Source organism: Schistocerca piceifrons, chromosome 1 (genome assembly GCF_021461385.2).
Source record: "Schistocerca piceifrons isolate TAMUIC-IGC-003096 chromosome 1, iqSchPice1.1, whole genome shotgun sequence".
Lineage (NCBI taxonomy): Eukaryota > Metazoa > Arthropoda > Insecta > Orthoptera > Acrididae > Schistocerca > Schistocerca piceifrons.
The window spans coordinates 1,182,364,107-1,182,377,178 of record NC_060138.1 but is presented as its reverse complement, the minus strand read 5'-3'; positions in this window follow the sequence as shown (position 1 = coordinate 1,182,377,178).

Below are 13,072 nucleotides of genomic sequence, written 5' to 3'. Positions count from 1 at the left end.
GTAGGTTTCACTCGGCTTTCCTACTGATGATCTGCTGAGTCAGTGTTCACAAGTAGGTGCAGTTCCGTCGTAAAGGGACGGAAAGAACCGCGCCGCCGCAACGTAGCATTAAAATTGGGCTGATATGTTGGGGTGGTTAATCTCGTAAACGACACAATAAGGTACATTTTGGTACATTTGATGTTTGTTGGTATGGTACAATCGCGGCGTTATATTTAGTAAGACTAACTGGATCTATGGATCTGCGGATGCTTCACGTTGAACTGAAACCGGTCATTTTAAAAAGATAAAGCAGCCAAGATGGATAACAAAGAAAATCGGCTTTAGAAGCACACAATGCAAAAGATTGTTCTTCAACGTATGTTTTTTGAACGCGCTGTACAGCAGCGTAGCTAGAACGTAGTCGATATTCACGATGAGCTGGTGCTCGCTACCACGGCGTGAAGCCCTGAGAGCCCTCAGAAGACCCTCAACGCCATAAGACACTTCACACAGATTGTTGTCCCACTTGGCCTGGCCCGCTGCGGTCGAAGAAAGGGTAAACTGTCAAATGAGTCGTTGCAAAAGACGTTTACGAAAAACTTCAGAGACATCGACAGCAGTAGCGATTATAAACAACTATATACTCGTCAGACAAGTCCATCTCAGTAGCTGCACTGTTAGCGCGGATGACTGCTAACGAAGGGGCCCGGGCTCGATTTCCGGCCGGATCGGAAATTTTCTCCCCTCGAGGATTGCGTGTTGTCCTCACGTTCGTTTCGTCATAATTGACATTCCAGTGTTGAGATAGCTGTATAGGCACATCCCGAAAGACAATAAATTTTAAAAGCGTTGTCTGGCTGTCCGTTTAAACAGACATAGCGCACAGCGAGTCTATCACAAGGCGTTCTGTAATAAACGTGTGATTCCGTCATTCCTCGATGTCATTTTGTATCCTGTTTTCGGCTTCCTGTGGTTTACTCTGTCTGTACTGTGTGGACAATGTGCTAACCGTTGTTCACTGAGTATTCGTTATTTTTCTTCCATTCACATTTCTTCTTGTAGCTACTAGTACATATAATACATAATACATATTTTTCTACAGCGCGTAGCTTTTCTTCTGAGTAGTTGAGAAGATGAGCATTCGAAAATTTCAGGAAAGAACACAAAAATCAGTGTCTTTCAAGGGGGAGTATCCTCTACGCACAAAAACTATGATTAACAACAGAGCAATAGAAGAGTTCAAATATTTTAATTATTTAGGTTGTGACATCACTTTTGAGAATGCGAGGCCTACGAGAAAAACAGGCTGCGGCCCTTACGTCATAAAGGTAGGCCTGCGCTCGCTCAGCTCAGCAGACAAACTACGTTTCTACACGTTCTAGCTCGTAACTAGGTGAGTCCAGAAGAAGTTGCAATCATCGGCAGTACGTACACTCCCAGCTGCGAGTTAACAGATTAGAAACGCATTTTGTCTGCTGAGCTAAGCGAGCGAGCGAGTTCAGGCCAACTCTCGTGAAATACGCGCCCCGACCTGTCTTTCTCGTGGGCCTCGTAAGTATGACGTAGAAATAAAGAAGAAAGTAGCAAAATTTGAGAATAAACATGTGGAACAATAAACGGATGTCTAAATAATTAAGCGAGGGAAAGAAACCAGACTAAAATTTTGGGAGACAGTGGCAGTTCCAGTGCCTGTTTACGGAAGTGAAATCACCTAAGTATTTCAAATATTCTGAATTACCTCGAAGGAAACCATTTATTGTCACATAGTCAGCACAGATTTGGAAAACATCGCTCATGTGAAACGCAACTAGCTCTTTATACACATGAAGTAATGAGTGCTATTGACAGGGGATGTCAAATTGATTCCTTTTCTTTTCTTTTTTTTTCTTTTTTAAATTACCGGAAGGCTTTCGACACTGTTCCTCACAAATGTCTTCTAAGCAAACTGCGTGCGTATGGAATATCGCCTCAGTTGTGCGACTGGATTCGTGATTTCCTGTCATAAAGGTCACAGTTCATAGTAGTAGATGAAAAGTCATCGACTAAAACAGAAGTAATATCCGCCGTTACCCAAGGAAGTGTTATAGGCCCTCTATTGTTCCTGACCTATCTTACCGACGTAGGAGACAATCTGAGTTGCCGTCTTAGATTGTTTGCAGATGATGCTGTCATTTACCGTCTTGTAAGGTCATCAGATGACCAAAACGAATTTCGAAATGATTTAGATATGATATCTGCATGATGCGAAAGGTGAATAAAGAAAAGTGTGAAGTTATTGACATGAGTACTAAAAGAAAACCGCCCAATTTCGATTACGCGATAAGTCACACAAATCATAGAGCTGTAATTTCAACTAGAAACTTAAGGATTACAATCGCATATAACCTGAATTGGAATGATCACAAAGATAATATTCAGGGTAGAGCAAACCAAAGACTGCGTTTCATTGGCAGAACACATAGATCATCAGGTGGGATTGACGGATGGCATGGAAATTGTTGAAAGAAGGGTGGCTCGTTTTGTATTATCGCGAAATGGAGGCAATAGTGCCATGGACGTGATACGTGGATTAGAGTGGCAATTATTAAAACAAAGGCGTTTTTCGTTGCGGCGGGATCTTTTCATGAAATTCCAATCACCAGTTTTCTCCTCCGTTTGTGAAAACTTCCTACAAAGGGGGAAGTGATCATGACGATAAAATAAGAGAAATCAGGGCTCGCACATAAAAATTTAAGTTCTCGTTTTTTTTTCCGCGCGCCGTTCCAGAATGGAACGGTAGAGAGACAACTTGTAGGTGGTTCAAATGGCTCTGAGCACTATGCGACTTAACTTCTGAGGTCATCAGTCACCTAGAACTTAGAACTAATGAAACCTAACTAACCTAAGGACATCACACACATCCATGCCCGAGGCAGGATTCAAAATATTCAAATGTGTGTGAAATCTTATGGGCCTTAACTGTTAAGGTCATCAGTCCCTAAGCTTACACAGTACTTAACCTAAATTATCCTAAGGACAAACACACACACCCATCCCCGAGGGAGGACTGGAACCTCCACCGGGACCAACCGCACAGCCAATGACTGCAGCGCTCTGCTAATCCCGCGCGCAGGATTCGAACATGCGACCGTAGGGGTCGCTCGGCTCCAGACTGTAGCGCCTAGAACCGCACGGCCACTGCGGCCGGGTTTGTAGGTGGTTCATTGAATATTCTGCCAGGCACTTTATTGTGAATAGCAGAGTAATCACGTAGATGTAAACGTGGGATATATGTAAACGTCAAAAAAGTCGCGTACACGCAGCGCAGATGCGATTTCGAACACCCAAAACTTCAGCTGTTATACACTCAGATTGGTAGCAAACGTTTTATGTCGACAGAGCATCAACCGAAACACCAATTTAGTCCATGCTATGTGCTGTCGGCCAATAGAACTTGAATAAACGATAATTAAAAGTAACGCAAGAGTTACGGAGCAAGGAAAACCGTATCTGTCAATGACTGATTCGTAAGTCTTCCGTGGGTGAGTTGGTAGAGCGTGCAGTCTTTGTACCGCATTCAAACAACGTTGGTGACAATTGTTTTCGCCTGTTTACGCTTCAAATTGATATATCAGAGGGCGCATGGAACTGTTGTATGGGAGAACATTTTCTTGACATGTATAAGTACTTTTCGGAGTTTCTGACAATGTTTCTTGACAGTGTGCTTTTGCTTCGTTAGTTGAACGTTATGTACTTCTTAGTGATCTTATTATTTTGTTTATTACCACTATTATTATTATTGTTATTTTTTGCCCGCATGGATGGCGGTACCTGGGTCTGCTCCTGTGATCTGCAAAGTAGGCTGAATGCAGGAAGCGAGTAGGAGCAGGAGAGGTGAAGCACTTCGGGGTTCCGTGTAAAATTAAAGATGTTAACTATAGCAAAAATAAGTTAGTAAATCGTTACATAACTCTGCGATGACGAGCACGTAGGTGCGAAGTCGTATTCCCGCCGTAAGTAGTACAAAGTCTCAATAGCAAGCCAACACACCCTGAAAATAAAGCGATATTTCCAGGTCGTCTGCTCGAGATGAAATGAGCAGAAAGCAAAGCGGCACTCATTGAGCTCCACAGCGTCGGCTAGAGGGCGCTGTGGTCGGCGTAGTTTGTCCGCTCTCGTGTAAGGCTCAAATGGCTCTGAGCACTATGGGACTTAACTGCTGTGGTCATCAGTCCCCTAGAACTTAGAACTACTTAAACCTAAATAACCTAAGGACATCACACACATCCATGCCCGAGGCAGGATTCGAACCTGCGACCGTAGCGGTCGCGCGGTTCCGGACTGTAGCGCCTAGAACCGCTCGGCCACTCCGTCCGGCTCTCGTGTAACGTGTCAGGCAAATCCAACACCTTCCATGAAAAACCTGACATGATAAGCAAATCCAGTAGTATGTCACATAGCTCCGAATAAATCGTGACATTAAATTAACCAAAGTAATACGAGTAACGAGTGAGCAAATGGAATACCACAGACTAGCACAAGAATGCCTAAATGCATGTCATACCTTCCCACCGTGAGACAGACGCAGTTCCGAGGGGAGAAACGAGAGCAGAAGCCGAGAGCAGAACCGTGTTAAGCTAGAAGGCCCTACGGTAAGGGACGGAAACCCACGTCGCCAGCTAACCACCACGTTAACCCCCCCAGCCCATGTTGAAAGCTAGAGCCCTCCAGAAGAACAGTATAGATCTTACGATAACACTAATAGGGCCACACCAGCCGGAAGTTTTAGCGTGAGACTTTTTCGTGTCTCTGTTATGTTGCAAACGTTAAAAACATTGCCCCATCACGAAAAGTAACCGCCAGGACCACCCCCCAGCTCATGTTAAAAGATAGAGCCCTCCAGAAGAACAGTATAGATCTTACGATAACACTAAAAGGGGCACACCAGCTGCAAGTTTTAGCGTGAGACTTTTTCGCGTCTCTGTTACGTTGCAAACTTTAAAAAAATTGCCCCACCACGAAAAGTATAACGTTTCTGATTGGATAGACAGAATTTTTGTAGGCGGAGCTTAAGGTTAACACTGAGACCCTGATTGGTTAGATGAAAACACAGCCAGACAGTTTTTTTTAAACCAACTTCGGTAAATTGCAGTAAGGAGAAATGAGAAAAGAGTTGCTTCCGAGACGGCGAGCTGGATGTAGCTGCGCCGGCCACCGCCCCCTGACGAACACCGACAAGGTAATGAACGCACGCGATGCCGCATTTTTGAGCGCATAATGCTTCACTCAGAACTGCAGAAGTCTCATCTATTACATCCCCTTTTTACGTAATACTAGTGTCGATCGTCAATTGAAGCTCATGGTATTCACATTTGCTACGTAAGCTAACATCTGAAACGTGATGATTTTTCTGTTTTATAATTATTGAGAAGCCACATCAGCCACTGTAATTTACGACAAGTTAGATAAGTAATTAAAGATAAGTGAGGGTCACTGTAGACCATTTTGATAGTTTTCTCTTTTGTGAAACTTAATTTAAACCTAGATTATAGATGTGATATGGCATAGGTCATCCTTCGATCCATTATATAACTTGGAAACCCATTCATGGAATATTCGTTCACATTTTTGTTGAACTCAGTTGGTTTTTATCATCCTGTATTAAAGCATTTCCTTTTATCAGTAGTGCAATTTATAAACAATGTTTTGTAAGTAGAATGAAATTTCCAATGGTAAACTTAACTGCTTTTTCGAAGTTATTTTACCAACTAACTAAAAATAGGAAAGCCTTGAACCCCTTCCACTAAATTTAGTTAGTATTAAGATTCTTTTACAGGAAGTGCAGTGGAGCTGACGCTGAAATCATTAAGTATTTGGTTATATCGTCGCTAGTTTCACTGAACTCTAGATGTCATGTGTGGCCAGGATGACCCCCCAGCTGCAGCGATAGATAGTAAGAAAGTATTCAATAGAAAGTGAGACATTCTGGCAGAGACAATTGCATAATTAAGTTATGAATTTTAATATTGTTAGAATTAAGTTTTCCCTCCAATGCAAGCGCACAGGTGACGGATACATCGTTGACAAATTGGTTCTGATCCAACAAGTAAGTGAATTGATTGTCAAGTCGTGTGTGCAAAAAGTTTATGAAACGCGTGAGATCGTATGAGCGCATGTTGACGCGAAGTAGGGCGCGTGAATTGCTTTTAAAACAGAAAATAAGGGTTTCGGAAAGATTAGCAATGTCAGATCGAGACCTTGACCGAATTGAGGTGGAGACCCAACATGAAGATGGACAGAGAATAGAGGACAGTACAACAGACGATTCAGTATCGCGAGAAATACGACAGATAACGCAGCATAACGAGGATAATGTACGCCAAGGCACAGAAAACCTAGGTCAGCATACGACAGAGGAGCAGGGAAGTAGAGGGACAGCCGATGAGGATTCTAACTTACGTCTTGAATACGTAGAACCCATAGTACAAGTAATCAGAGCTCCCTCACCACAGAGTATAAGGAATTCGAGCAGAAACGTGTCACCGCACAGTTCAATGCAATCGGTTGCAAACCAACACTTGGGCGAAAACACAGAGCGTAGGACGTCGGAAGAAAACGCAATAGGACCCACCAATCTGGCAAAACTATTACAATTAACGACTGAAACCATGACAAGACAAAATAAAGAAATTGCGAACCAAATTAAAATTCAGAATGCAGAAACGACGAAACAAATTGCAGAAACCACGAGACAAATACGTGAGATTAAAGAACAAAACAAAAAAATTCAGTTACACCTAAGTCATATTGAAGACGAGGCTAAAGAATATCGAGAAGTGATAGGACGCTTAATAACAGGTCACAATCAATTGAGAACAGACATTGACAAGGTACAAGCGGACGTACAAGCATTGCGTAATGACATACAGGAGGAGATCAAAACATTACGTAACAACACCCAGGGAGAAGTAAAGAAACTAGAGAAACAGATAAACGTAATTACTAGACAAGCAGCAGGTACAGCGCGTGAAATTGTTGAAAACAGTGTGTTACGCAAACGTATCACAAAAGCAGCGCTGTAAAGATATGATAACCGCATAGTCAAAATAGAAGTGCAAACGAAGTGACAATTTCAGAAATTGCGAACAGAGTTGATGCAAACCATTGAAGAGCGTGGTGATCAGGATCGAACAAGCACTGAGTCTGCAACCACACCCGTATCTGTAACAGCACCGGAAAAACAATCAATTAACGAAGATATCATGCATTTTCGATTCCAATCACAGGCGGAAAGTAACATACGTGAAATCAGACAGCCTGCACAGCAACAAACACGTTTCGAAATTCTTGATGAACAAACGGCACCACAAACACATGCAGAACCACAAACGAATGTTTCAAGACAGTTAGGATCGTGCAATGAAGCGGCAAGGTTAGCCAGACAAGATACTCAACCAATACGTGACAATGGAAAGCCAGGTCGCGAAGAGTACAGTGCAATGCATTCAGCTAGCTACACGTTTACAACGGATGGAAGAAAATTACTGCATACCACTCCAACGATACTACGCAAGGGTACGCGAAAGTTACAGTGGACAATATCCAATGGATCTACCACAACCGGAAAGAACGACGGCAGAAATGATCAGAAACGAAAGTGGCGAAGAATCGCAAATTTCATATGGAACTACGACTAAGTACGATAACGATCATTTCCTCACAGTCAGAAAATTTCAACACTTTCAAGAAGGAAACTCATTACATCCACGAACTTTTATTGATCAATTCCGAGTAGGATTACCAGAACACTGGACGCTAGCACACAAATTTGATTTTATATGTGCACACATGTCAGGAACAGTCGCAGAAACCATGCAGAATGTTGCAGCGACATGCCGATCGTACGAAGATTTCAGAGAGAAGTTTCTCTCACGATATTGGTCCAGTAAAGCAGAGAACAGAGTGAAGTACGAATAATTACAAAACCCATATTTTGAAAATTCAGGAGAGAAGAATCCCGTGAAATTTTTCGAATTAATGGCAAAGAAAAATCAATGCTTAGATGTACCATACAGTGACGGAGAGTTGATTAAATTATGCGCGATGAAGTTACCATTTAAATACCAGCAATCATTGGTAGGTCGCGGAGGCAATGACATCGAAGCATTTAAAGGTATTCTAAGTGAACTAGAGTTCATATTTTCGGAAGATGACGCAAGAAAATGACGAAGCGCACATGAAAACGAAAGCAAAAAGCGGTGGAATCCACAAGACACACTACGAAGAAACAATAATTACGAACCACGTGATAACTTCGCACTAAGAAACGACAATAGATTTCAACAAAGAACCGGTTATGTATTTAGAAAAGAATATGGCAATAACTATAATTCACCCAGGAACGGCAACAACTAATACAGAGGGAATAACGACAACCGGAACGGGTATTGGAGCGCCAATAGACCGACAAATTATCAACAAAGAAACCAATATCAACAAGCGGAGCAAGAAAAGAGAATACAGATAGAAGAGATGGAGGTAAGACCACCAAACCCCGAAAAACGTTCGAATTGACAGCTAAGCGCCCATGCCAAAGGGAATGACGCACCGACCCAGGACAATTGCAGCACCTTGAACAGAGAAGTAAATACCTTATCACGAGAAGAGAAGAAGGAAGAAACAAATCCGCAGGGACCAGATGAAAACGAAGACAGGAAAATAACAATATCATGTTGGGAGGAAATTAATTGGGAGAATACTGACGAGGAAGATGAATTACCAGAGGCATGCACAACGAATGTAGGAGGAAAGGACGAAGTAATGAGTATTGCAGAGCTATTTGAGATGGAAACAAGGGAAAGCCAATTCAATGAGGATAATGCGCAGTCGACAGAAGTTGAAAATAAGTTACTAGTGGGCACAAAATCCAACTTATATAATGAAGGAAGTTATAAAGCGATAATTAGAGCATTTAGATTCGTTTATGTGGATGTAGCGACGAAGAAGGAGAAGATAGACGAGGATGAGGGGAAAGTAGAGGATGTTGAAGAAAGCGTAAATGAAGGAAGAAATAGAGAAGAGGAAATAAAAGAGAGAGAAGTAGCAGTCGAAGCTCATCCTACAGAAAGTTCGAATACACAAGGGGAATTCCTGAAAAGACTCATGTATGATTCAGTGGAGAATTCGTTGATGCAAGAAGAAGAAGAACAGAACCAACCCTTTCAAATTCAACCAATAGTGAAGGCCATGGTAAAGCATGTCCCAGTCAGTATTGTAATTGATAGCGGAAGTGAACTGACTGCGAACTCAGAAAATTTATTCATGCAGTGTAATGCCAATGAGGAATTGCCAGTTCTGAAAACATGTAAGATTAAGGTAAGAGGTCCTATCAGAAACAATGCTGCGGAAGTTACGAGACCGACAAGGTTAACTCTTTCGTGTCAAGGTCAAAAGATCGAAGCCAACTTCGTGATTATACCTAAACTAACCGTAGATTTGATTATAGGTGCAGATTTTTTAAATAAGAGACAAGCGATAATACATATGGGGAAAGGTAGTGTAACAGTCAGGAATGTCACACTTCTCTTCGAGCAAAAGCTAAAATTAGAAGAAATACCAGTTATAAACAAACAATTAAGAATGATGCGAGATAAAGAATAAAGAGGATGAAGAATTAGAATGGTATGCACAAAAGGGGGAATCGCTTCAACTCATGTTAGAAGTCCATAAAGAAATCGACGAAAAATTGCTAAAAGTTCAAGGAATTTCGGAACACAGTAAAAGATAATTAGAGGGTATTTTACGAGATAAAGCAGAGGTGTTTTTACCTAAGACTGGCAGTATTAAACACTTTCAGTACAAGTTTGAAGATTAATTTTATTACTGGTAAATAATCAGTACAATATTTCAAGATTATGTTGCAGATAAGATCATCAGGAGAAAGAAGAATGCAGAGAGAGGAAGGTGGGAAAAAGAAAGTAGTTTCAATAAAAACAAAAACAAAAATAACACCAATAGTACCATAGATTAAGGTGAAGGTAAAAAAATGTAGATTGTCTAACAGCATGAAATACTAAAACGCAATACACCACGACACTACACAAAAATAAAAAACCAATTTGAGGATTCTTGTAGAAGTCTCAAATTATCTTAGAATTGTAACATGGAAAGGGCGCCGAAATTTGTAAAGCTTTTTAAGAACAATGTAGGTACTAGGCATATGTTAGGTGATTATAAGTAAAACTTTTTGTAAGAACCATTGTAAAAACTCCAGCAAATACCAGATGCAATGACCCACAAGTTGCAATGTGAGAAGTATCAAGAAAGGAAAGGACGTAATTAGCAAGACATGATTCCTACAAGGCAGAAGTGTCAAGAGTAGGGAAAGGACAGCAAGACCAACTGAGGGCCCTTGTATCTGATGTGGGCAGTAAATCTGCCCACTAAGCGGAACCCTGCTGGGACAGAACACGGAACCACAGAGTGGCGGAACCCTGCAGAGACACGACAGGACACCAAACGCCAGAAGTGTCCCGGAACGTACCCACTCAGCAGAGCGAGCAAAAAACGGCCCATCAAGAAGACCACTTGGGCAAGCCACCACTGGCAAAAAAAAAAAAAAAATTGTAAAAGTCACACTACTGCTATTAAACAGCACGCTGATGTATGAAACTAAAGAAAACTTCCACAAAGCAAAAGTGACACGCCCAAACAATTTTTCAAACTGTTACTAAGAGGAGAACTTCAAAGCGACTAGTTATCAATAAAAATTTCCAAATCCTGCCCAGAGAAGAACCAAGAAGCAAGTAAGAAGCGGAGAAAAAGCAGGAAGAACAGAAGTTGAAGGTTTGCAAGATTGAGACCAAGAATGAAGATGGGTGAAGACTAGACGACATACCTTCTCAGATCCCTATCCCATTGTATACTAGTCGCCTGCGAAGTATTACAACGAAAAACGATCGCTTTCAGCGACACATAACGATGACTTTCATGCATACAAAGCCAGTAAACCACCAGATTCTGCACTCACAGCCTCATTCCATTATGGGACTTCCACAACAGCAACACACACTTGCAAAGCCAACAAGGATCGACGAACGAAGCTGTACATAAAATACCTGCCCACATCCATCTCGCTCAAGTCCACCATCTTTGTGCAAAAACATTCGCCAACCTCATGCTTAAACATTTATAAGATTGTGTGAATGTGTGAAATCAAATTATGTGATGTAGGAATTGTGCAAAAGAAATGTGTGAAAAACTAAATAAGTTAAGCACACCAGACAGCTAATAAACTACAAAATAACAGTCATGACTATAGACTTAAGTAAAAAATAGACTATCGATAAAAATAAGTCATTAGTTCTGAAATGGACAGTATATAAAGAAAAAAAGTAAGGCATAATAAACACTAAAACTATATGCCTCTTATTTTCTCCTCATAAAAATAAAAGAATAAATATGTTTTACTTATTAAATAATTCTTATTTGTTAGTGTAACATGAGTGTCTAGAAACAAAACCATTTTACTTGTACATGATATTTAGAAAATGCGTTAGGAATACATTTTACTTAATTACTACATTTATAAAAAAAAATATTTCTAAGAAAATCGATGTGAAAGACTCCTCACTTTCGATAACAAACTTCTTAAAAAACAAACTTTACACTTAAATAAAGAAAGAAAATAATTAAAAAATAAAAGTTATAATTAAAAATATTCTTCTCTTGTCAACATAGACATATTTTTGAGAATAATGTGGAAGAATACAGAAATATGAGTTAGTAATACAAACTAGCATAGAACAAGAATAACGTGGCTGAACGGTAGGAAACAGAGTTTAGATAAAGGAATAATTTTTGACTGACTTAAACAACGATTCAGTCATTGCCTAAATTCAGTGCAAAAATTAAGTTTGAAGGGTGGTGATACGTAAGGTGTCAGGCAAATCCAACACCTTCCATGAAAACCCTGACATGATAAGCAAATCCAGTAGTATGTCACATAGCTCCGAATAAATCGTGACATTAAATTAACCAAAGTAATATGAGTAACGAGTGAGCAAATGGAACACCACAGACTAGCACAAGAATGCCTAAATGCATGTCATACCTTCCCACCGTGAGACAGACGCAGTTCCAAGGGGAGAACAGAAGCCGAGAGCAGAACCGTGTTAAGCTAGAAGGCCCTATGATTAAGGGCCGGAAACCCACGTCGCCAGCTAACCACCAGGATCACCCCCCAGCCCATGTTAAAAGCTAGAGCCCTCCAGAAGAACAGTATAGATCATACGATAACACTAAAAGGGCCACACCAGCCGCTAGTTTTAGCATGAGATTTTTTCTCGTATCTGTTACGTTGCAACGTTAAAAACCATTGCCTCACCACGAAAAGTATAACGTTTCTCATTAGATAGGCAGAATTTTTGTAGGCGGAGCTTAAGGTTAACATTGAGACCCGGATTAGTTAGATGAAAACACAGCCAGACAGTTTTTTTTAAACCAACTTCGGTAAATTGTAGTAAGGAGAAGTGAGAAAAGAGTTGCTTCTGAGACGGCGAGCTGGATGGAGCTGCGATGGGCGCCGCCCCCTGACGAACACCGACAAGGTAATGAATGCATGCGATGCCGCATTTTTGAGCGCATAAGGCTTCTCTCAGAACTGCAGAAGTCTCATCTGTTACATCCCATTTTTACGTAATTCTAGTGTCGATCGTCAATTGAAGCTCATGGTATTCACATTTGCTACATAAGTTAAAATCTGAAGCACGATGACTTTTCTGTTATATAATTATTGAGAAGCCACATCAGCCACTGTAATTTACGACAAGTTAGATAAGTAATTAAAGATAAGTGAGGGTCACTGTAGACCATTTTGATAGTTTTCTCTTATGTGAAACTTAATTTAAACCTAGATTATAGATGTGATATGGCAAAGGTCATCCTTCGATCCATTATAGAACTTGGAAACCCATTCATGGAATATTCGTTCACATTTTTGTTGAATGCAGTTGGTTTTTATCATCCTGTATTAAAACATTTCCTTTGATCAACAGTGCAATTTATAAACAATGTTTTGTGAGTAGAATAAAATTTCCAATGGTAAACTTAA